The sequence below is a fragment of the Pinus tabuliformis genome, chromosome J (genome assembly GCF_031772625.1).
Source record: "Pinus tabuliformis cultivar Carrire ecotype Pingquan chromosome J, CPIR1, whole genome shotgun sequence".
NCBI lineage: Eukaryota > Viridiplantae > Streptophyta > Pinopsida > Pinales > Pinaceae > Pinus > Pinus tabuliformis.
The window spans coordinates 1,575,674,507-1,575,697,270 of NC_142295.1; positions in this window are offsets into that span (position 1 = coordinate 1,575,674,507).

Here is a 22,764-nt window from a genome sequence, read left to right on the forward strand (position 1 = left end):
GTCTCACGGGCTACTATCGCAAATTTGTTCGCAATTATGGTTGCATTGCGAAGCCCCTCACTCAACTCCTCAAGAAAAATTCATTCCTCTGGAATGATGAAGCACAGCAGGTCTTTACAGCTCTAAAAAATGCCATGTGTTCCACTCTAGTCTTAGCACTACCCAACTTCACCAAATCTTTTGTCATTGAAAGTGATGCTTTGTGTACGGGTATTGGGGCGGTCTTAATGCAGGAAGGTCGACCTTTGGCCTTCACAAGCCAACAACTAAGTGGGAAGAATCTGGGACAATCTACCTTTGAGAAGGAGATGATGGCCATCTTACATGCAGTAGATACCTGGTGACCTTACTTATTGGGGAGACGTTTCCAAATCCGCACAAACCATCAAAGTCTTAAATATTTTTTGGAGCAATGCCTATCCTCACCACAACAAAATAAATGGCTCGCCAAAATGCTGGGATATGATTATGAGATCATTTACAAGAAAGGGCACGAAAATATTGTAGCAGATGCATTATCTCACCAATTTGAGGAGGAAAGTACCATGCTCGCAATTTCCTTTCCCATTCCAGAATGGATTGAAGAGGCTCGTAGGGAATGGTTTTCACATCCCTGGCTCTCCCAACTCATTACTCAATTGCAGGCGAATCCAAATTCCACCAAGGGCTACTCGTGGCAGGATGAGATTCTTCGCTACAAGGACAGAGTCGTAATATCACCAACATCCACCCTCAAAAGCCGCATTTTGGCAGAGTTGCACTCATCCCCCACTGCGGGACATTCAGGCTTTCAGAAGATGTATGCTCGCACTAGAAGATCCTTTTTTTGGATAGGCATGAAAAAGGGCATTCTTACTTTTGTAGCGAAATGCGATGTCTGTCAGCGCCACAAAGGGGAGACAGTCAAAGCACCAGGCACATTACAACCATTGCCCATCCCTACATCAATATGGACAGAGGTTTCTATGGATTTCATTACAGGTCTTCAAAAGTCAGGAAATAAGTCAATCATCATGGTGGTTGTGGACCGACTTTCTAAGTATGCTCATTTTTGTGCCCTACCCCACCCTTTTACACCGACTTTGGTCGCTCAATCTTTCATGGATGAGATCTTCAAATTGTATGGCATACCCACTTCTATTGTGTTTGATCGTGACCCGATCTTCACCAGTAATTTTTGGCAAGAACTCTTCAGGCTACAAAGTACCCAACTAAAACTCAGTACTTCCTATCATCCACAAACAGATGGTCAAATTGAAGCAGTCAACAAATGTCTGGAAACCTACCTTAGGTTTTTCACTTCAGAAAAGCAACATCTTTGGGTACAGTGGTTACCTCTAGCTGAATGGTGGTATAACACCAACTATCATGCCACCACCAAATTGACTCCTTATGAAGCAGTTTATGGTCAACTCCCTCCTTCCCCTACTTCTTATATCAAGGGGTGCTCAAAAGTACAAGCAGTGGATCAACTCCTACAAAACCGCACAACCATGCTCACCCATCTTAGAGAGAATCTTCATCAAGCTCACAACCGCATGAAGCAACAGGTAGATCAACATCGCTCAGAACGCCAATTTCAAGAAGGGGATCAGGTATTTTTGAGGCTGCAACCATATAAGCAAACATCACTCAAAGACAAGGGTTGTCAGAAACTATCTACAAAATTCTACGGACCGTATCAAGTACTTTAGCGCATTGGAGAAGTGGCCTACAAGCTAGCTTTTCCACCCACTGCAAAAATCCATCCAGTTTTCCATGTCTCATGCCTCAAGAAAGTGATTAGGAACAATTGTAGAATTCAAACCAGTCTACCTGAATTGGATGAATAAGGGTCAATCTGGGTCCAACCTGAACAGGTCCTAGACACACGAGAACGGCATCTGTGTGGCCACATGATCAAGGAAGTCCTCATCAAGTGGAAAGACACCTCTCCTTAAGATGCAACCTGGGAACCAGCCACTATTCTTCAGCAGTTTCCACAGCTTCAGCCAAGTTGAGGACAAGGCTATTCTTATGGGGGAGGGCATGTTAGGGTCCCACCCTAACCCCCTTATTTATGTAGTAGGATCGAGTCATAGTTATAGTTAAGTAAAGAGTCAATAAAGCCCATATTAATAATTGTAAGTGGTTAACCCGCATTTAATGATGGGAACACAGTTAGTTGCAAATGGGCCATGGTATTAGATAGATGGTATTAATAAGAACCATGGTATTGCATGTATGAGTCATATATAAAGGATAGAGACTCCCTGCGAGGAGCATCGTGTCTTATTTTGTAATCGAGCTCTGCTCTATTGGAGGTTGCCCCCTCGAAGAGGCAAGTGAATATTGCTTTTTGAATAATAAAATACTTGCTGTTATTTCTCACTATTCTATGTTCTGGGTATATTTCTACGCATATTTAGTATTCTTGTATCGTCATGCAGGTTAAGAGCATAACACTGGGAAGCAACAAGACAGATAGAGATAGTGCAGAGGTTGCTCGGGTTTGAGTAAAGCATTGTAATCTTCTCATATTTTCCGGTTAATGCAATATACAAATAGCAGGGGTTTTTAGCTATGGCTTTCCCCATAAAATTATTGTGTTATGTGTGATTGAATTCTTTCTCTTTTATGATTATGATTTCATCAATCTTTTATTATTTCTGCTGATTAGTAGAGTAGATTCAATTCAATTATTTTACATATTGCAATTTGCAGTTTGATCTAATTTTTTTTTTACAAATTAAATAAATTAATTAAAACTTTATATTAAATAAATTAAGATATTTTATATGGAATAAATTAAACAATTTATATAGTAGCTAAAAATTATGAAAGATTAATTCAAATTTTATATTAAATAAATTAAATTACATTAAAATCAAGTAAGATATTTTATATTAAATAAATTAAATCATGAAACAATTTATATGGTAATTGAAAATCATGAAATAGTTTATAGTAATAATGTGGATGGTTTTTTTTGTTTTTATAATATATGTGATAAATTATGTAAATATGGTATATAAAATGATATGAGATTTTTGGTTTAATCTTTCTTATTAATATATCTTTATATTAAAAAAACAAGTGTGGAGTGTTAAATAATTATAGTAATAATAAATAAAATTATATAAAATTATTTCAATTATTGATTATAAATAATAATAGTAATTATTTTTATTTTTAACGTGTATATTTTGAAATTAAATAAATTAAATTTATGAAACAATTTTAATTATAATGTATGTGTTACTTTACCATCAAGGTGTTGGATAAAGAGAGGACGGCCAGGGTTGCCACCCCATCACCTCTTATTGGATTAAAGAGTGGGGTTGGCATTACCATCTCGTCCCATGCCAACACACCCTCCAATATACAATATTACAATGACATACTTCACATCCATTGGGCGCTCATTCTTTCTTGGTTTCTAACCTGCATTCCTCTGCATTGTAAGTAGAGATTCCCCGCTACAGGTCAGACATTTCTATTATAGTGTTGACCTTTTTGGTGCATCAGGCGTCGAAAATCCTGGTCCCTCGGGAGTAGATTCTGTTAGCAACTGCAACACTGCAGGGAGTGGTTCTAGGTGCAAGGATGAGGCCGAGGAAGGATTTCGACGAGGAATTCAAGCGGTCTAGGAGAAAAAAAGGACTTGAACAGAGAATATTTGAGCTTGGTGGGCTACTAGAGAATGCGTAATTATTCTTATGTCCACTCTTTTACAGACTGAGTTTGTCTCTCTTTGTATGGTGGTATCTAGTGCTTGGTTTACAGGGTGATCTGATGGCGATAGATTATTTGAGACTTCTTTGGTTTTCTAGGTCATTTATCTAAGCCCAAGGCCTACCCCTGACTCTACCCTCTCAGTGACCAACACCTCACCCTCTCCCACCATTTATTTGGGTCCACTTTTCAAACATATTATTGACTTTTCCTTGGTTATATCTTATTGGAAATATTGGCTTTCGTCACCTTTGGGGGTCGTTGTCTTTTGTCATTGACTTTTTCTCTAGCACCATGTTGCACTAGAGGATGAGATCCCAACGAGGGTTTCGAGGTCAAGGATCTTTGGCCAAGCCCTGAGCCGAAATACAAGCCTAATCAGTTACCACCATCTTCCGCTCCTTCACCCCCTTGAACCAAGCTAAGATTCATCAATTAGAAGCATTAACCACTAATGATGGTCAATACTACTCTAACTTAGAAATCCAAACTGAAGTGGCTAGTTGGGTACTTGATCCTAGTCACACTAGGGGAAACTAGAATCAATATTTTAATTCTATTGCCCTCCATTGGCAATTGAAAATACTCCTAGGTTGTGTGCTCAAAGAGAAATATGAAGACCACAATGAGATCATTGTGTACCTTAATGAAATTCAAAACATCCAGCACCGCCATCACTCTTGCTTGGTTAACCTTGATGCTCACATAGCATTTATTGAAGGACACCTCCAACAGGGTCTTGTGCACAAGGCCCGACCCCAATGACATCTTCCAAAAAATGATAATTGTTCAAAATTCTTGGTTGAAATTTTGATTACATAATTTTATTTTAATATTTAAATGTATGGCCAAAATAACCAACAACTACTATATTGTTATTTTGTCAATAGCCTCAAACAATGTTTTACCAAGCAACTAACTAGTTCATTATTTAGATTTAAAAAGATTTGATGTCAGCACTTTATTATAGTAGCACTCATTGCCATCCATTTGGTTCCCTTATGGAAAACTACAATGGTAAGATTTTAGAATTTTGATTTTTATAAAACAATATTTATGTTTCAGTAAGAGTTTTTAATAAAAAATAAATACATAAATTATAACATATGTGTTACAATGTTAATGGGATAGAGATCTCTAAGTATTTTTTATTGATATAAAATAAAATTAGAAATCTCTATTTCATGATACATATGGGAAGATGATTTGTGCATACTTTTTAAAATTTAATAAGTATGGGAAGATGATTTGCACTATTGAAAATAGCAACAAAAAATGCTAAAAATAGCATTGCTATAAATAGCATTTCAGGATATACTCCAACTCTGTTGGAAATAGAAAAAAATAGAAATGCTATAAATAGCATTTCGGGATAGATTCCAATTTTAATTAGTCCCTGAATTAAAATTCGAATTTGGTCTCAACAGCTGTTTGAAAAATAATTAATTAATTCATCTTGAGTTAATTAGTTGGAGAAAATCAAACATGAAGTCTATGTGAAGACATGCAACAATTATCCCTTTGATTGAGGAAGTTATCCCTTAATTAAGGAGATAAGGATGAGTTGTATTTGAGTTGTAATTAGTTAGCTCAGTTAACTGAGTTAAGTCCAGTTAAATTAGTTCCAAACAGTTGGAGGAACTAATTGTGAGTTCAGTCAGTTAATGCATGCATGCATGCAACTAGTGTTCTCCAGATAACTGAATATTCTCTCATAAATAACTCATGCATGTCAGTTCAGAGAAAGACCCAGTTGAGATTAAAGAAAGGGACAGTGTACTATCAGTTGGAGGAATTTTCCTATAAAGGAAACTCATCCATGTAGAAGGAATGATCTCCTTCAGGATTGTGCAATTATTTCAGAGGTCAGTGTTGTGTGTGAGGTGAGAATCACACAGGGTGCAGCTGGAGGACCCAGGAGAAACTGCGCAGGCTTAGAGGACTGAAGGAAGGCATATGTGTTGTCTATTCTATCTATGAGCAACAACGAGGGATTGTACTCAGAGTTGGATAGCTTGTGAGCTAAAGCTTTATGTAATCCTGAGATATTTCCCCTTGTATGATAATATAGAGATCGGGGTTTTTAGCGGAGGCTTTCCCCAGAGTATTCTTCTGTGTTTCATGTGTGATTGATTTCTTCTTCTTCTGTTATATGTGTTCTATTTGATCTTGCTCAAAATCGATTAAGCTTCTGCAAGTTTGTTTGTAGAAGTAGATCAAGTATTTTGCTTTAGTTACATTGCATTATCAGGTGATCTATGGTGAAATTTCTACATGCACATACTTTTTAAATTTAATAAGTATATTATAAATAAATATTATTGTTTTTTTTCAATAATTTTTTTCATATATTATATGGTTTTAATAAGCTTATAAAAGTTAAGTGTAATGTTTGATTTTAATATTTTTATTATTAATACAAAGCTTGATTTTATTAAGTTAATTTAGTGAGAATAAAATTGTAAATTTAATTTCTACATTTTAATATGTAGTGACAAATTTAATATATTTGTTAAGTGTTTGTATAGATCTATCTTGATTTTGAATCGACCAAGTATTAGAGGGATCAAATCTGTCAAGATGCAAATCTATTTTAAAATTTTAGAAAAAGTTTGCACCTTGATAGATTTGATTCTTCTTGCTCTTGGTAGATATGGAGTTAAGATGGATGTGTACTAGTTTTGAGCAAAACACCAATAAAATGTTTTAACTAGTATTTTATTTATGATTCTCATTCTTCACAAAGTAGAAACCATATACTCTCTCTCTCTCTCTCTCTCTCTCTCTCTCTCTCTCTATATATATGTATATATATATAACTTTATTTTTCTCTATATAAAGTTGATATAAAATTATGTTATTAGTCCCTTCCTAGACATGACTATAGCAATCGATTTGCAGCTTGACTGTTATTAGTTTAGCTTTGACTTATGTAAAACCTAATGCTAAAATTTAGAAATAAATAAAATATTTTTTGTTATAATTTAAAAATTAATTTGTAAACATATAATTGGACAAAAAATTGATGTCTTATTTCAACCTTAATGCCATTTGTCTCATTGTCACTGATAAATTATGCTAACTCTGAGAAGTTGTTGTATTAAGGGCCATTACGTTACCAACTATTATCTGAGGTTTCAATTAGCATAACCTAATTAACTTATAAATTTTTAGAAGTCGTTGTATTCATGGTCATCACATTGCCAATTGTTATCTAAGGTTTCATTTGGCACAACATAATTAACTTATAAATTATTGAGCTGATTTGGTTACACATTTCTATCTAAATTTAAACTAAGAATGAACTATCGAGGGTGACACACATGCATAGTAAGGCTTGGTGATCAAGATCCTGTGGGTGTCAGTGTGAATGTCATTTAGGTAACTGCCTTGACGCAGCTCACACATATGTTATTAAGTCCGTTTAAGTGCTCTGGTGTTTAGTGCTCATCGTGAATGGATTTTTTTGACAATGGTGAACTAGTTCAGTCAGAGATTCAATTAGTTTTTTACAACATTGTTTTCTCTAAAACAAGAAGTCATGCTTTAAAGCAAGAAATCATGTTAATGCAATTTTGAGTGGTTGTTATCATAATAACCTAGGTATACTCTCCTCCCCACATGGATCTAAGGCTTCAATGTTTTGTGCTCATGTATTACCTAAGTCAATTCATGAAATGTTATCTTTAATTGTGTTAATCATGCATTCTTGACAACCTAGAATGTAGCTCAAATGAGTTGTTCGAGTTCTATTTTTCTTGTTCCACAAGGTAAAACATACCTTGTTTGACCTCTCAACTTGAATGGTCCTTGCAAGGCTACTAATTTTATTACCCATGTAATATTTAACATATTCTCATTTTGCAATGCATATTTTTCAGATGAGCATATACAAAGAGAATTTATAAGAATTAAACATCATTGTTCTCATGTCTATCACTAAATACCTGATAGATATCAGGGGCAATAGTTGTCCCAAGTGATCTCACTACTTGGGTTACTCAAGACCTTGAGATATGGCTTAGATTTTGTGGACTTCAAGGAATAACAATCCAAGGTGGATGGACTATCGATAGGTTAGGCCAGAAAAGGTGGGCAAATTCCTGCAAGATCGACAAGAGCGGGGTAAAACACATAGCATCACAAAACTAAATAGTATCATTCATTAATATCTCCATATCTCTATGTACACTAATTGTGGAATTTTATATGGTTGTGTTTTGTTAAAAGTATTGTTGTTATTAATATCCATTTATTTTTCTGCTTCACAGAGTTGCAAACAAGCTCCAACTGTAAGCTCGTCAAAACTTTGTTCTATATTTTCTTGAACTAAATCATAAAAACCTTAATATTAACTTCAAATTTCTAAACTTTTTTGTTATGATGTGGGAATTTGGTACATAGGCAATGAGCATTGATTATAACACACAAGTAATTCTCAAGAATTTGAGTTTCCAAAATAGTCAACGAATGCATCTCATAATATCTAGTAAATCGTTGTGTGAGGAGACAATCCAAATAATGACAAGGTTCACATCTCTTCCTCCCAACATGTACTGATTCAGAATTGTACGATTATAACAGATCGTTATATGTTGCACGAGATGATTCTCGATGATCATAATGATGAGTACATTACTTCACTTAATTATATTCCATAAATGACCACTCTCATGATATAATTTTATTTAATTTCTATATATTTTTAAAATTAGTTTTTATATGATAAATTTATTTATTTATTTATGTTTTCAAGTTTTAAGGTTTGGAAAAAAGTGAAGTATTTTTCCTTGTTTTAAGAATAGTTATATTGGCGTGCGCGAATCTGACAGACCCGAGATTTGGTGCGTAGTTTTTCCAACAAACCTACTTAGCACCAACCCTTTCGACATCACCCACAAAGTGAATGAAGTCTCACCCGAGGTCTTATGGGGGACTATTAGAACCAGGTTTTTGTAGTTATATGGGATTTTTGCAGTCTCGTGACACTAAGATTTTAACTTACCACGTGGGGTTCTAGACATCTAATGGATAAAAATCTAACAACCATTTTGAGATAAAGTGTTGCGCAAAACTACATGAGTTCTTAGACTAACTAGTTCGCTTGTTGTTTACCACCCACAACACTATTACAACCAAAGTATCTCATTCCTCACAACATCACTACAAATGTATTAAAATAACTCATCATTCAACATGCATAACAATATTATGACAAAATTATCATAGCACTATCAATTCCCCATGATATATATGATATTAGTAAATACTGAATCAACATTGTAAATTTATACAACCAATAACAAGACAATAGTTATGATCACACAACACATTCATACATCAACATATATGGGGCAATCCATTGATCTTTTCATTACTTCAAAAATTAGGGAACATGCGCAATGCACTATAATAGAAGTCACTTAAGTTTGGCTCACCAACCTTCCTATATCCACTCGTAACCAAATACATCAACAATTACAATGTAAAAACATTATTGACTCTAATATAGATAGTTCCATCTACCTGTATGCTACACAATAGCTACAGACACACAAAAACCTGCTACGAATGACTAACTAACATGAGTTTAATAGAAAACACAACATAAATAATCCGTTGTTCATCTCGCTAACCCCTAAACTGAGATAGGTAAGCCTTCTTATTAGTCTTTCGCAACTTCTCAGTCCTCCTCAACCCACTTCTCCTTCCTTTCGGTTGTCCTCCACGTTGGCCAATGACTTGGATATTCTCTGACAACTTCCCTCCAACGGTCCCATGTTGTTCAATCGCCTAATAATGCTTGCTGAAAATATTTGTTACCAACTTGTTATCACTCTGGCAACTTCTTTCTCTCCGCAAATATTTTTAGATTCCTCTGCCACGATTACCCTCCTCTCCTTCATTAATCATTCCAAAATCATAACTATCCAGCTTTACTCACACATGTCATAGTCTACTTGACGCTGCAACCTTTCTTACACTGTGTGAGTCCCTGCGTCGTGTCTAACTTTCCTATACCAACCTTTCTGCTACACGCTGGACACTTTTCTTTTGTGCCACTCTTCTTTGCGCAGTCCCATGCACTAATACTAAAAAAAAACTGGCCCCCAACAAGTTACTAAAAAAGTAAATTTTATATTTTCAAGATATATGTCATTTAATAACTAGGTGTAAAGTCATTACAGCAATATACTTATTGATTCTAGCAATCAATTTGCAATTTGAGTGCTATTAGTTTAGCTTATGTGTTCTTCAACACTTTAACATGTAGGAGCAAAAATTTAAATGTGCAGACTTACTAGTGGTTACTACCTGTTAGGGTCCTATAATAATAGGATTCATAATTTTGAATTGACTATGATTAATCTTGTAATATTGTACATACTTTTATTTTTTGCAAAATGTTTTCCCATATTAAAAATAAAAAATGTAAAGAGGGTAAGTCCTAAAGGAAAAATCAAAGGACTAAAAAAAAATTATGAACCCCACCAAAATAGATAAAAAAATAGATTATGAAAGTGATGCAAATTCAAATGCCTCTACTTTTTACTTTGCCTTTGCAAAATAAGATTGTGTGCAGCTTGTCAAAAATACCACAATCCATGAAGGTCAAATAGTTTAATCTTGATTCATTCATGCTTTAAATTTCATGCTAATAGATAGAGAAGAAACATCTAGCCAAACTGTTTAATCTTGACAGATCAGTAGATAGGTAGAGAATAATAATGAGCTCATCAGTTTAATCTGAGCCATTGGAGGTTATAAGATTATAATTAGATAGTTTGTTTATCAAAGAGAAAGAAATAAAGGGTCAGCAAGCTCAAATGCACCCAATAAATGAAGAAAAAAATGCTAGGGTAAATAAAGGGTAGGTAAAAGAGGTTTTGGAATGCACAAGGTAGCAAGCTTAAATGTACCTTCATCATGCTTAATCCTATGTTTCATGTGCATGAAGAGTTATCAAAGGAAGAGAACATTCACAAAAGATGTATATTACTTTAGGTATTTGCCCTAAAAAAGTTCTATATAATTTTAGGTCTGAATACTAAAGCTCATTCACTAATTTCCTCTCATTTCAGTAAACCCCTTCCATGTCTAATTTATTAATTTTCCTTCATTACCCCTTCATTACTTTTTGTTCACTAATCTCCCCTTCTTGATTCGAGAGGACCCTTCCCTTTTCATTTCCTCTTATTCTAACACATTTCCATTTTAAAGACCTTTTCCCTTCATTTTAACCCTTTTCCCCTTTATTTCACACCTTTCCCTAGACATTTCCCTTTAAAAATCATTCTCCCCTTATCAATTTCCATTTTCTATTTAAACCCACTAAAACCCCCTTATCCTAAGTTTAAATAATGTATCGGGCCCCATTAAAAAACCCTCCCCGATACCCTTTTAACTCATATCCCTAGTATATTTCTTCCCGGGTCCCGCATTTTATTAACCCTCATCGCATATATTAAATCCTGTAATTAATTTTAATTAATTACATTTCATTTTAATTAAACCCGACCCCACACCTCAACTCATCCCTCGCAACTCCGCCACGCGATAACCCTCTGATCACCCCCCTCCAAATCCAACAACCCACATCCCATATCGCGCACTCCCAAATCCGATCTTTAGCATTCCAAAAGCACATGATATTTGCGGTTTCGCCCAATCGCCCTTTTGCTATGTGGCAGCCCCATGTTATATCACATCCTCTGAAAAAATACCACCCTACACTCAAAAGTGGTGCGATAAGCTACAATATCGCATCCCCGCATAGGATGAAACCACCTACTGTTCAAACATTAACTTCGTGCCCAAAGCTTAACTATTGTTGGTTAAAAACCAACAAGTCGCCCTTTTTACCATTTTCACTGTTATTTCGTTGCCAATAACCTCTGCCAACCAGTTCTAAACTCCAGGAACTCTGCTCAATTATTTTAACCCCATTTACGACCAAAAGACGTTGCAGGCTCCAATTTGAAGCAGCATAAAGACTATTGAAGCCTCAGAAAGCCTCTGCTGCCCCCAGAGAACCTGTCTGCATACCAAATCTTCATTTTCCAGGTATTCCTAAAAGTACCAGAAAGGCCATGTACTTAAAGCTTTGCACAATATTTGTAAAAGGTCAACCGATTGAACTATTTAAAAGCCTTGCCAAAACTAAAGAATGCCATTGTGCATCCAATAAACCCTTTTTTCTACAGACTGTATTCGCCTTTCGCATTGTTTCAGAGGTCCTAAGATTACTCCTTAAGCCAGATAAAGATTAATTCAATAAAATAAACAAAACTATGGCTTCCCAGAGCATTTTGAATGCAAAACCCCTACAAACCCCTCACCTGGACATTGACCACCTCCCATTGGCCGACAAAGATTTCCAAATCAAAGACACAACCTCCCCTAGCCATTTATTGAAACTCCACTGCTGGAGTAAAGACAAATTCCTCAACCACAGTGATGATATTCAGTTATGGGAGTCTAATTTACCCAAATACTTGTTCCCATAGGTATACCAGTTCCCTGAAATCATCCACCTATGCCAACTCTGCTATATCCCAAGTCAAAGAGCCATAGTCTCTCCTAACCAGCATGTTTTATTCACAATCACTGTAGAGTCAATAAATGAGATGTTGCAGATCCAACCAAAGCCAAATGAAACCCCATTTTCTATTGAAAACCTACTTGAGTTGTACTTAAAGCTGGACCTTCCCAAGAGATCTCAAATTTTTCAGACTTTCATCCTAGAAGAGGCTCATATTCCTACAGACAGTCCTCCATACTCTACCACCATTTTCTCTGAGAGGGCCAGATAGATTGTAACCATGTTTTCTTGTATTCTAGGATATATTGATGAGCATGTAGATGAGCTTATGCTTACTTTTCTTTCTATTTTTTGCCTAGGCAAGCCTCCAGCTGCAGTTTTAAATTTTGCCCAATTCTTAGCAGACAGAATCCATGATTAATTGATCAGATTGCCAGATGAAAGAGTATTCAAATACTCTTCAGTATTATTCCATATGTTCCTATATTTCCAATCAGACGGGTTTCCAGTTAAGATCCAAAAGCTGGACACTAAGGGAAATCTTAGGTTTATTATCTTTTGGACACCCTTAATCCAAAAATATTCCATTGTTTTCGACTACATGGAGTTCATTGATTCATTTGTTCACCCAATGGTTAACATGCTAAGCAGTAGCAATCAACCCAGGATCAGTGATGAGATAAAGAAAGTTTTATAGTTGTCCAAACATAGTAGAATAGGAGACTGGTATTTATACCATGACCACACTGAAAAGTAGGGTATATGGATGCTAGCTCACTCCCTATAAGCTGCCCAAATATCTCCTCATGAGGATATTTGCATTAGAGTATATCAGGCAGATTATAAATTCAAATGATGTGGATTTTCTATCAACTAGGAAGAAAAAATAGTTCAAAATAAAAAACCAGCTTGGTCCTTTTATCTGCAATAATAGGGACGCTGGAGAAGAAGCAGAAAAATGTTTACAGGAAATGAAGTTCAGTAACAGTTTCAAATGGCAGTATGACCCTTTAGGAGTCATAAACAAACTAAGACTCAAGTTTAAATTGAGCCCTTTTATGTGTGAGTCCATGCCAGACATTGAAAAATATACCAACCAATCAGAGTGGTTGGAAAAAACCTTGATAGATATGGAGAAATAGATGGATACTAGTTCCATTCTGCATACTCCAGCCCTACAGGACAGAAATGCAAAAAGGACTAGGGAAGAAGGTTCTTGCTCAAACAAGGATACAACAGATGATAGATTTGAAATCATGTACATGAAGAAGCCCAAGCTAAATCCTGTAAATGAGCAAGAAGAGACAGTTGAGACAATTCAAATCATTGATACAGATACAATGGTCAAAGAAAGTACAGCTCCAGCAGTTTCAGAGGAAACTCATCAACCTTCAACCTCTAACACTCAGATTATTCACAAACAACTTAGTATTGAAGTCTCTTCATCCAACAAACCAGTGGATAAAGAAAAATATATAAAGGAGAAGTATAAAGAAATCAAGTTGAGAAATGAAGCATTGAAAGCTGAAACCTATGCCCAATATTTCAAACAGACTCCTAGTAATCAGAATAGGTTACTTTCAACTTTTGACATTAAAATAGGGAAAATGCAAATGACCTTTTTGCAGCCTACAGTACAACAACCTAAGTCATCAACAGATTACGACAAGACAGAATTCAAAGTTTTGGCCAAGAATGTTCATCTTATAGATCAGATTGAATTTCATAAACAAGCAGGAGAAATGATATACTTAACAATGACCAACAAGGCCATGAGTGTACAAAAACTTCAAAATTCTCTAGAGAATATCACAACACAGTTTAAACTAGAGAAAACATCCTCACAAACAAAGGATAACAGAATCAAATCACTAGAAGACTTGGTTATTGAGATTGGATATAATCCAAATGACATCAAGGCAGCAGAAAAGCTCATAAAAAATAAGAATGAAGACATTGCTGCATTGAAGAAGCAACTAAAATTTCCTCCTTTTGAACATCCATAGACCAAGGAAGTTCTAGAGAGCCAAAGCCAGAAAGATGAGATGATGGACCTCATTCTTCAGTTAAATGCTCAATTAAAAGGAATGGAGAAAGAGATGGATAAATTAGTGCAGGAAAATCAGGCCAGCATGGAAGCAGCTACTGCAACTGCTATTCCTACTATTACTATAGCAGTTGCTTCTACTTTGGCAACCTCACTGGCCACAACAACTCCAGTAGCTACAACACTTCCCACTGCATCAACAACTACATCAGCAATAGGTTAAACAAAAGCAACAACTCATCTCAGTGATGAAGCAAGTAAACTGATTAAAGCCATGGAAGATATGTCCATCCAAACAAATTAAATAAATAGACTTAAAGAACAAATAAAAAGTCTAGAGAATGGAAAGAAACTAGCTCAAATCATGCATAAGAATGAGACACAGAAATCAAACAAGTTGAATGAAAGGATACATAAGTTAAAGAAGGAATTGACTCTAAAAGAGCCACTAGCCCAAGCAAAACAAATTTTATGGGGCAATACCATTGACTCAGTCAAAGATATTTGGCCATCTATGTAGGTGATACTTCAGCAGAATAATTTGGTCAAAGAGGCTGGTGAGGCAATTCAAAGGGTTAGAGCCGAACTTGGGAATAAGCCAGAAGAAACCTCAAGAATAATAAAGTTCCATAACTCAAAGAACAAGTATGAATTGCAGGAGCTTGGAATAGCTGACAAAACTGAGACCATATTAGAGGTAAAGAAGGTAATCACCAAGAGAAACCTAATGATACAACTCGAGGAGAAGTGCCAAACAATGGAGCTAGCAATAGCTAGGTTCATTGTCAAATTTGATGCTTTGAGGCAGAAAGGTCTACCTAATCCATTGGTGATTAATGACAAGTTGATGCCGCATGAAGACTATGATAAGAGAATCAGAGAAGTGGTAAAGGAACAAGCCGACAATTCCTCCATGAAAGGGATTCCTACAAGAAAAGTGTTCTATCATACTTTTGAGAACCTCTTTTACCTCCAGCATGAGGTAAAACATCTTTTTATAAACAAGCCTACCTTTTCAAAATATACAGAAACTGATGAAATCTACATAAGAATGGTAAATATTAAATTACCAGATGCAGAGTCTTGGGAAAAGTTGAATGATTTACTATGAAGATGAAAGGTAAAACAGAGCAACCAAGGTAAAATAGCAGAGACTAACAGATCAACGAAGTCAAATAGTATCAGGTAAAAGACAAAGTTTAAAAGTCAAAGGCAGAGTAAAGGGACAACCAGTGTAGAGCAACAACCAAAGAGAGAAAGCAACAAAAGATCAAAACAACAAACAATAAAAGAGGGACAACTTGCATCAGTTACATATCTGTCTCTATCTTCCTGCATGAAGATGTTTCTTTTTTCATTGAATAATTCCTAAAATAGTTTAGGATATTTTGCAATAAGTTTTTTTGTATAAATACTTCACAATTTGAAGTATAATGGGTGGATTGCTGAACATTTCTATAGTTGTATTGTAATATTTTCAAGTCAATAGACCGGACTGAGTAATAAAGGCATTGCATTATAGGATTCATGTGTTGGGCCACTTCACTGAAGTATCTTTCATTTGTTAAATTGTCATTTTCTTAAGTATTTCACATACATACATGTTTTCCAATTTGAATGAAATAACTGGAATATTACTACAAAATTTGTTTAAGTACACTATGTCTTGAACAATTATTTATTTTGATGTTTTCTTTCAATATCCAAAGTAGGGAATTCTTCATTGCTCCTTAGTTTTGATTGACCTCTTTCATTTCCCTCATTATCTAGTTTGAGGAATCCTTAACTGTTCCTTGACCCCGATTGAAAAAACACTTCACCATCCAGCCTAAAAGATCTGAATTTACTCAACTACCTTTCCCTGTGAACACTATCTTTAGAACTTAATTAATTCTTGTTTTCTTGACATTTGGACTTCATGGCCCAATGATAAAAAGACACTTATCTATCCATTTGAATCAGTGATTCCACCACCAAATCAAATCAAAACCCAATCAAGATTAAATAACTAGCCTAAAATCAAATTACTCAACAAAGTTAAATCATTAAGAGAGAGCCCTCTTTGAGCATTAGGAAGGCTAGATCCTGATCTCAAAAGTAGGTTTGTGGTTACCTCTATCATTTCTTTAAAACACAACATGAAAACCCTAGGGAAATTTTAAAGTGATAACACTACCCACCAAAATTTATGCAAGTCCTTGTCCCTTACGAGACAATTGATTTTTCCACTTCATATATCAATTTGCAATTTTTCTAAAAACATAATTTCCATTTGAATAAAAAAACTACACCGCCTTCTAACACTTGTTTAATGTTTTGTTTAATATAAATATTTTATTTTTGTTTTAAACATTACATATCAGTTAAACATAAAATAATTATACACAATATAATATGAAAAATTGTTTTCACTGATTTTTTTTATTATTACACTTTTTTAATTTATTAACAAAAATATTATTTTAAATGTGATGTAAGGGACAACATCTCTTTTATAATTTGCACACAATATAAGCGTTGAGATTCTATCTTCATTTAAGCCATATGTTTCATAAAATTGCTTTCATATATGTTGTGACCCACACTTACACAATTTTGGTCAATTTGCAAAAGGTTTCAAAGCTTTCATATTTGTGAGGTATGTAAGTTGGCTTAAATGATGTGATTGGTTAACCATAGACAACATTTTTCGTATTATGGAAATGCTGTGAGAATGGGTCTCATTTCTTATTTGAGACTCATAAATTACTTTGCACATGTTAATAACTACAATGAAGTACTTCTAATTTTTTATTGGACCCAATTCATCAACAACAGATATAAAAGTCCCACTCACAGTGTAAAAGTCGATTTTTTTGGTTTAAACATTAGTTAGGTTTAGGTCTAAATCAAAATAATTTTCATTGGTTTTACAAAAGTTGTTAAAATGCGAAATTATCATTGATTTTAGTAAAGTTGTTAAAATTTGAAATTATCAATAAAGTAATTATTTTTTAACTTCTATATAAAATATTATTATTCAAAATTTGAAAAAACAAGCAACATTTTCCTCACCGCCCCTTTATTTATATTCCATGCCGGGCCTCCTTCACCCACTTTTCTATATTTATTCTTCTCAACTTCAACGTCAAAAAAGAAAACAGTTGTTCTCCTCCTAGATGGGGACCATGTGGTTCCTCCAACAACAACTTTTCAATATCAACTCTTTACAACATCAAAAAAACAAAAAAGGCTGCTATATCTGGGGTGACCAAACGTTGCCATTTTATTTAATTGCTTTAGAGGAGAGAGAAACATTTGTCACCATCGAATATATTATATAATATGCTTTTCTATGCATACGATTTTTTACAATGTCGGGAGAGTGAGACGTTCAAGTGCTTTATATATATATATATATGAGAATTGGTTAAGGAGATTATATTAATAATAACAATTGGAAGTAGGCTAGAACTCATTAGAGTAGCATTCATAATTTTGTTTTACATAGATTCACACTTGTTTATTTATACAAAATTCTAATTTTAGTGTTGTAAATCATTTTTTTTTTTTGCCAAAAACACTAGTACTAAAGACTTGATAGAAAGAACCAAGGAGACAATATTTGCAAGATAGCATAGAAATGAGAAGTGACCATCACAAACGATGTAAAATCCATCTTTAGTAGCGTCTGTTGTTATGAGAGTCAACTATTCGCTGGCGACGAGTGTTCATTGGTTTAGGAGCAACATTGGGACCATTATGGCTAGAGTTGAGCTACACAAAATCAGAGAATGTTTTCCAACATTGAGACCTTGTTGCTAAGGGAGTAGACCTCCTTAGGAAAATCATTAATAGTATGTTCCATATTGCTCAGGTGACGTAACAATTTAGCTTATAATAGAAGTTGAAAGGATTGTTTTTGACATTCTGCTATGTCATCCTACCTTTGCCTAGCTTCCAACAGAGCTTTGGCAAAATCCAGGATCCTGTCCATCAGAAAAGCATCATTATCATGGTTTAGATTGAACTCAGGTTCCGCCATACTTAGAGAGAGTCGATGAAAACAATATGGAGATACACTAACAATACAAAGTTCTCTACCTAAACTAGCGACAAAAATTGACCTGTAGTAGCCCCATGAAGCCCAAGAGGCCATTAAATAAACCACATTGAATTTTTGGCATGAACTAATCTGATACACAAAATCCATTTCCTGGCTAAAATCCTTAGGGATGCAAGGATAATTATTTATGGGAGATACAAGACAACGACATTAAAGCTAGATATCTGCTCGATAAGCACTTCAACAAACCCACCATAAACTTCACCCACTCCATCCGCATATGAATTGAATGCAAGTACCTCCTTGTGTGCATAGAATTTGTTGTCACTGACCACTTGTTCTATATGATGTGCCGCTGGTAGGATTTTTCAAATTTCATGGCCGAGAGATGGAGAATGACCTAACCATATAATTCTTTAATATTTCAAGGCATATTGTGTTCAAGACACATGACCTCATATTGAGGGAGAGAAGATTTCTCATGATGGCATTCATTAAAATATTTCAAACCTTTCGAATTCCAAAAAAACGTAAGGAATGCAGGCAAGGATGACATCGGGCATTAACATTTGAATCAATTTTATGTTGGTTGATAGTTATAACGGAGCATGGCGCAGCTTGGTAGCGCGCCATCTTAGGGTGATGGAGGTCGTCGGTTCAGATCCCGTTGTTCCGAAAGAGAATTGGAAATAGTCACATGCGTTATCGTACAAAGAATATATGTAAATTTTCGCTTATTTCGCTTACGATGGGAAGAATCAGAACAGCTAGATTCCAAACAATAAATGGTTATACCATCACTTTATAATTTTTTTGATTGGATGGTTTGATTATATACATATCTAGAACGAAACTACATCAACCTCAAGATTAAAATGTTGATGTACATGAAGAATTTCCAAATATTCGAATTGATAGGTGCATCGAGAAATTCTTTGTAGAATGGGAGGGTAGTCATGGCTCAATTATTTTTTAGCCTTACTTGCTTGTCTTATGATGAGCATGGAATCACCAAAAACCATTACTTTATAAATTTTATTTACAAGAGAAAGCTTCAAGCATTTCCATAAGGTGAGGAACTCAGGTTCATTATTGGCTACCATGCCAAGACCCCAAGCAAATTGAAACACCATTTTCCCATCAGGGTTAAAAATAACTGCTCCCACTCTTGCCTCCCTCGGGTTTCCTTTTGATGATCCATAAAAAAATAGAGAGTATTGATTTTTACTTATTCTCCATTGAATAAACTCTAATTGGCTGAAATTTAAACTTGAAATCTTATTACAAGGGTGACGAAGCGAAAATCTATTTGAAGGGAAATGACTTTTTCCTTGAATCCATTCTCACTCCTTTTAATTTAGGATTTCAAATTCCTTGTTATTGAAACCCCTTGAAGATTTTTCTTAAAAGAGTAGAGTTGTCACTTTGATGACGACCATCTGAAGGGTAGCCTATTCATTTTAAAAAAATATTTTGTTCTTTGTAATCTAAATAGACCAACAAATATACTTGGGGAGGGTTTCCCAACATCTAATTGGCAGAGAAGAGGCCTTCCAGATCCAAGGGTATTTCAATTTCCATAATTCAAACATATCCATCCACGATCCAAGAATAGAATCGATGGAAGACACATAAGCAAACACAACTCACCATGATTGTAGAGTGAAGGGGTAGAACCAGAATATATGGTGTATGGATTCTTTTGAGTTGAGGCATAAGATGCATCGAGACAAGTCACGTATATTCCTTTTCTTTAAATTTTCAGCAGTTAGGGTTTTTTCGTGGACAAGACTTCAACAAAACATATTGACTTTCGGTATGCCATCTTTATTCCATATTTTTGACCAAACTTTGTAAGGTGGCAGATGGGGAATTCTCTTAACCAAATGTGAGTATCCCAATTTTATAGTGTATCAGTGTTGAGGTCTTAGATTCCATGTTCTATGATCCTGAAACGGGATTAAGATAGGTGCCAAACCTTTCAGATTGGTAATTTTGCATTTCCAATGGAGCCTAAGATGAATCAAGAGCTCTGGCCTTAATCAACCTTTCCAATTCCCTCGATTATCCTAGAAGATATATATCTTAATTTGGAAAATCTATTCTAATGCATCTAAAGAGTCAATTCTCTAAATTCCACACAACCTTCCAGAGGGCCGTCGTAAGAGAATTTGTCTTTCTATACGTTGATATGAGTGCCATTTCCATAATGCCAAATGAGATGCTCAACTATTAGAGGTGCAACTTCTGTACACAATTTCCAAATTTTCGATCTAGGTCTGGACCAATTTATTGACTTGGCTCTGAGCACGTGAGTTTTGTTACAATATTTTCTTATGAAGGTCATCTTCCACCATTACTTTGTATCCAGAATGAATCTCCATATGATTTTGGCACCTAGGGCCATATGCATATACAAACCTTTCACTCCTAGGCCACCATTTTCCTTCGGAAGGCAAACAATATTCCAGTTAACTAAATGGAATTGACTTTCACTATTCTTTCCTCCCTGCCAAAGGAATTCATGAATAAGGAGACTCATATGATTAAGGACATATTTTGGAACTAATAATCCAGAACAATGACAAATAGGTAGAGATGATAAAACGAATTTGACCAATACAACTCTACCTACTGAAGAGTGCCATTGTGCTCCCCATGACTACATTTTCTTCTTGAATTTATTTAAAACTTCGGACCAACTTTCAGAATTTGAGGCGCCTAAGGATATAGGAATTGCAAGATATTTAATGAAGTTGCATTCAAAGTCCAAAGGGAATTCCAAGACTTTGGATATCACCTTAAGGCTCGAAATAGAGTAATTCCACCTGAATATCATACTCTTTCTTTTATCCACTAAACCTCCATAAATATCCAAATAAGGATCAATAATCTATTTGAATCTCAATACAATTTGCTTTGATGCATTACCCAAAAGGAGTGTATCATCAGTGAATTGAGAGTGGTTTACTTCCTTAGTGTGCCTTGCTATACTTAATCCTTTTATTTTACCTTCATCCTAACTCGCTCCATGTTCTTGCTAAGACTCTATGTAACAAAAATGTATAAAAATAGTAATAAAAAATAATTATTATTAAATTCTAAGTGAACACATTATTTTAGGTAATATAATTTTAAAATAAGAATAATAATAAATCAAAATTATTTTTATAATTAATAAATAATTAAAGTTAGAATAATTAATTTTTAAACTATATTTTTAATAATAAAAAGATGATAATTTTTTTATTTATTTAAAAATAAATAAATATTATTTAAGATAGAATTTTAAGTAAATACTTATATAATATTAATAATAACAAAACAATTCTATATTTATAATTAATGTGAATAAACTTGGATTATATAAGATATTTTAAAGTATTAATTATAATAAGTGGTGTCTATGGTGATTATTATTATTATTATTTTTTTTATATTAATGGTGTTGTTTTTATGGTGAAATTTTTTTATGATTTATATAAAGAATTAAAATTTTTAAGTATTTTGTTTTAGTATCAATATAGATTTATCTTAACTTTTGGTTTTTCAAGTGTATAGAGAAATCAAATCTTTCAAATGTAAACCTCTTCTCGGTGTAAAACTTGAGGAAATTTTTGCACCTCTAAAGATTTGATTTCTCTAAGCTTTTGATAGATCTAAAGTTAAGATGGATCAATGTTGGTTTTGAGTAATGCTAATAAAATGTTTTAACTCTAAGAACTTAACTGACTTGAAATATGCTATTTATAATTCATATTTTCCATATTAAAATGTTGATATATTGCCCCCTCATATTTGGAAGTAGAAAATTTCTCTATATATATGCTTATTTTTGTTATTATTAATATTTTTTGAAATATTACATGCCCCATCTATCTATATATGATTATTTTATTATTAGTATTTAGAAAAAATAAAATATTTTATTATTATTATTATTATTTTTAAATTATATCATTTAATATGAATATTGAAATATTTTAGTTACAAATATATTTTAGTTTTAAATATTATATGTTATTTGAACATAAAATGAATACACGCCATACAATATCACTAATATTATTTTTACATGTCATCTATCAGTTCCATATTAAATACTCAAGGAATTACTATCTCCTTTGTTATAAAGAGTAAGCTAATTTTTTTACTTTCAATTACTTAATCTTTCTATATAATGTTGATGTAAAATTAAGGTAAAAATTAAAGTATTTTATTTATAGTTAATATTGAGATTGTTTGGTTATTACTATATTTGAATTTGTTAATGTAAGTATTATTTTATTATTTTAAATATAATGTGAGGTGACAACTTCTTCGAATCGCTCTTAGGTGACACCATCTCCCTCTCATTGGACTAGATAAGGTCTCTCCTAAATGATATGACTATTAATATTAGGTGACATCATCTCC